The sequence below is a fragment of the Octopus bimaculoides genome, chromosome 4, assembly GCF_001194135.2.
Source record: "Octopus bimaculoides isolate UCB-OBI-ISO-001 chromosome 4, ASM119413v2, whole genome shotgun sequence".
NCBI lineage: Eukaryota > Metazoa > Mollusca > Cephalopoda > Octopoda > Octopodidae > Octopus > Octopus bimaculoides.
In genome coordinates, this window is record NC_068984.1 from 72,865,711 (window position 1) to 72,871,088 (window position 5,378).

Sequence of the window (5,378 nt, forward strand, 5' to 3'; positions counted from 1 at the left end):
ATATATATATATATATATATATATATATATATATATATATATATACATATGCATGTGTGTGTCTGTGTTGAGGAGACGTGTTTTACTGACCTAAACATTTTATGTTATAATATTTACAACTGCTAGTTACACGATATGTATGAATGAAGAAATAATTCCGAAAAATAAGTGGAGTATAAGTCTAAGTAGTAACAGGAATGATTTTTCGTTGATGTCGAACGATGAAAACAGAATCATAATTTGAAAGACTTGGAAAGATTTGGAACATATATAGCTTCCAGCTGTAACAAACAAAAGTGCCCACAACACATGTGAATTTGAATCTATTTCATTAACTTTATCCAGAAATTCTCAAATGTTCTGGTGGAAAATTAAACTTTTCCTTAAGGCTAGTTCGTCTGACACTTGCTGACGTCACAAATACTTGGCAAAATATTGCAAAATATAGTATTGCTCTTTGTCGTCCAGAACCATCTTCAGCTTATTTATTGAATTATAGTAATGCTTCCAGTCAACAATACGGTATTGTTATTCCAAATATTCAGTTTCCAATCTCTAAGATAGGTGACCATACAATAGAAAGGGTGTTTATAGTAAGACAAACGAATAAAATTTTGAACAAATGTATGTTTAACGCCAAGGTTTCAATGAAAGGGATAACATAATCCAATCAATATATACTATGGAAGACTATCACCAACGATCGCATAGTGTGACTGCATGTCATCGTCAAGGGAACAAACTAGATGAAAGATAACAAGCGTGAAGAGGCAGAGATCAGACGTCGAAGACGCGAAGACCAACTCGCACTTCCTCGCTCCCCTGCGATGAATGACCCCGGCTCTTTAACACCATCCTTGACCTGACCACCTCTTCAGGCCCCGGCATCTATCAGGGTGAAGAGTCTGAATCACTCGCTACAGATTATTTACTCGAATACGAGCTAATGTCAACGAGACGACAATGTTGTATGAACTTCATAAAGAACAGAATATTAGACAGTTCAATGCAGTTCATAAATTTGAAATATATAATTGTATAAAATAGCTGTTTACAGAAACTGCAAAGGTTTCTGATTTATACACAAAGCCATCAGTTTGTGAGGAGGGAAGTAGTCACTGTCACTAGCCTGTATTTGAATGTTAGTATTTATGTCTTCAACACACAAACACAAACATACATATATTAATATTTATTCTGGTTAAGTATATAGAAGCTAGTGTTCCAAATTCCTTTCCACTGAAATGTAGAAAATCCCTTATAAATGTATGTCTATCAAAACACATAGAGTCGTTTAAGCGTAAGAAGGAACTTCCACACGATTAATGGATCTGCTAGAAATAATCAAATTATACTCTATTATTTTGACGAAGACAAAGAAAACTTTGGCAGTTGAGTTTCTGAATATTGCGATTCTGCAGTAAATGTGGAGCAATTAAGGATACCGTTATCTGCTTCAAGTTAATTGCAGAATGGTTTTCCCCATGTAAATCCCAAAGTAAAGCAGTGGATTGTACAGAATATTTGGTACATACACATGCACACAGGTATAAACAAAAGGTTTTACATTAGGGAAACTGAAATAGGGAGTATTATCATTTAAATCCGTAACCTCATCACATAAGGAGGGAAGCACATCCGTTTTAGTGGTCGATCTAATATACTGCCTTATTGAACACCGGCACCTAATCATCATGTGCCCTTTGTAGAGGTCTATCTGTTGCAAGTATTAGAACTGGATCCCACTTACAGCATGTGAAATGTTTTGTTCAAGCAACTTGCGTATCGGTATCGTCGGCGATATATATGTATATATATATATATATATATATATAGAGAGAGAGAGAGAGATCGCAAAGGTCATTGACATTTCTTTTTCTCGTTGTCAAACGTGAATGGCGTATTCTCCGCATAGTCATATTTTAACGTGAGGACTCATACTTAGTATGAAATTTTACGTACTGCTTTGATTACTCAAGAATAATCCTCTATTACAACTTTACATCTATAAGTCTACCAAATCATGTCTTATAAGTTCTTCAAAGCTATGAAAGATAAGCACTTGTCTACAAATGTGAGAAAGTTTCCACGTCAACGATGTTCTTCAAGAGATACAAAAGAACCGACACGGTTAGGCAGAAATGTCATGGAAAAAGATATAGCCAGAACGCGAAAACCAGATCCAAAAGGCATGCCATCCAAAACTTTTACAATTCACACTATTCTTTACTCCGGACTGGTACTTCAGTTATCGACCTGGAAAGTGATATTGATTTCTGAGGGTCTTTAACTCAGAATGCAAGGAACCAGTGCATAAGGCAATATATATCTGAGAAACTAATTGCTCATAAATTTTGACTCAAAGTACAGCATTTCTTTTACTCAATGTGCTTAGGTTATTCTGAAGACTATAAGTATACATTCCTTACAATTTGTAAGCCTTTCATTGTGCATTGTATTTTTGAGGATTAACGTAAGACTGAATCACTGAATGGATAATATATATTTATACAGAACAAAGGGAATTTAGATACAAAGGATACATGAAAGAGAATTCCTAATTCAAGTGGGGATGTATACTTTCTCCTTTTCTTTTACTATTTGTTTCTCCTTTTACTCCATTTCATTATTTCACACTTTACCAATTTCCAGTTTTACATTCTACTCTTATTTGCATGAGATTTTTCATTCAATCAAAATATATCAAACAGAATTCCTAATACGATTGTTCCATTGTTCCACGTGTAGCGGTGTTTGGTTGGATGGATGATGGTATGTTATTTTAATACAACATTTCGTGTTTGTCGAAGTGAGCGGCATGGATCATGGAGAACATAACACGTTTCGAAAGCCTTGTAAAGTGTGACAATAAGATCTAAAGTTGTCGACCACATGGGAAGATATATATTAGTTTCAGGGCGAAAAGTGTGAGATAGGTAGATGGATTGAGAGATTGATAACTGTAGAAAGCAAAGTGGGAGATTTTTTGTTCTGTATGTGCCATTCGTGCTGTTTAGATACACGGCAACTAATGATCAAAGAACAAAAAAAATCATAAATGCTCTTGAGAGACAAAAAACACAAAATCGTGAGAAGTGAAGATACTAGCATGCTGCTCTTATTTCGTATAGGCACACAGTAAATTCAGATATGTTAAGACTTGTGCCCATGGTCATTAGCGTCGGAAGAAATTCATAGGATTTGTAAATGAAACCACATGGTCAGGTCTTTCTTTAATTTAGGAGTAAATACAACAGCCATCGAGATGTTTGGTCTCTCCTGCAGTCATGATAAAGCTGATGAAATAGAATGTGTTGCAATTTAGGTGTCTTCTGAAGCGTATTACTGCTATACGTGTTGAAAAATATTTTGAGCTCGTAAAAGTCAGGAGCACGTGTCACAAGAAAATGCAATCAGCGCTGCTTCGCTTCGGGGTCATTTGATAAATTACAAAATAATTTGTATTTTATTATTTTTTTTAGGAATAAATGAGCATTGTATGCAGTGGTGTTCATGTAACTTCTAAGAAGATTGAATGTGCTAGTGTATGTTAATAGAAATATTTTTTAGTTGAATAGGATCAGAATTATGTCATATACATACATACATACACACACAAATAGACGCATACATATATAGATACACACACACACACACACACACACACACACACACATATAACTAATTAATAGGGTGGACCATTACCAACCAGAACCCAATGACAAAAACAAATATAGGCCAGCACCGTTTATGCTAAAATAAGAGTTAAATTAACTCTAAAACCACAAGTCATTCTAACTCAATGATTGACAAAGAGAAGTTAGATCCTATTGTTTGAAGCCGGACCACTATTTCGAATCTTGGTGTTGACACCTTAATTCTCATCAGAAGCTTTTAACGCCTAGGGTTAAACTAACCTTTCTTTATCAATTATATAAGAAAGACCTTTTAAATCATATGATGATTTTCCAAACGGTGAAAGTGCAGACAACTAAGAAAAAGGGTAGCCTATTAGCAATCAGAACCCAAGGAAAATCAGCTTATGATTTAAACGGTCTTTCTTATATGATTGATAGAGAAAGCTGAGTTTAAACCAGGACGTTAAAAACCACTGATGAGAATTAAGGTGTCACCACTAAGATTCGAAATCATAATCCGGCTACATACGATAAGGACTTACCTCCCTTTGACAATCATTGATTTAAAATTATTTGTGGCATTAGAGTGAACTATTATTTTAGCATAAACGGTGCTGACTAGCACCCTCCGTCACACACACACACACACACACACACACACACACACACACACACACACACACACACACACACACACACACACACACACACACACACACACACACACACACACACACACACACATACATATACATACATATATATATATATATATATATACACACAGTAAAATTTAATATAAGCAACTTGGCGCAATGTACGCGTAATACCGTAAGGGAAAAAGAATAATTGTCACTAAGAGTGCTTAAGGGTGCCGAAATGCCTAATTGTTACTCTTATATATTTACAAAACACACGCACGCACGCACACACAACACGCACGCACACACAAACACACACACATTCACACACATACACACACATTCACACACGGACACACATATGTACATTCGTATATACATACATGCATACGTGTGTATGTATATGTATGTGAACAACACATTTGTTTACTTCAAAGTCAGTAACAATATAATGGAAGTGAAATGAACTACATCATGGTTCAATACTAAGTGGTAAGTAGCTCAACACTATTTTACGGTTCTTGCATTGTTGTCTCATATGTAATCCCAGGACCTGCAAAAGGAGGAGATAAAGAAAAACTGTCTGACGTGTTCCTAGAAACTCTCGCGTTGTACGGTTGTCTGTCTGTCACTCTGTCTGTCTGTCTCTCTCACTCTCTCTTACTCTCTTTTCTTCACACACACACGCACACACATATACAACGCGAGGACGTGGTGCAAGTACTGTGTTATTGGACGCTCAGGAAAGGAAAGAAAAGGAAGAGAATCTCATGTTTCGAGCGGAGCTCTTCATCAGAAATATAGAAAAAATCCAAAGGGAAGACAGAGAAAGAAATCGCCAACGATACATACGTGGTCACACACACACACACACATACACACACACACACACCCATACACACACAAACACATACACACACATGTGTGTGTGTATATATATATATATGAATTTCCTTGAAGAGAAGATTACATTTTTAACATCACCGATTCCTATGGAAGTATAATTTGTAATCTTCGAAACATATGTTGGAAATAAAAGTATGCAGTTAACATATGCGTTTTACTCCATTCACTAAATTTATATATATATATATATATA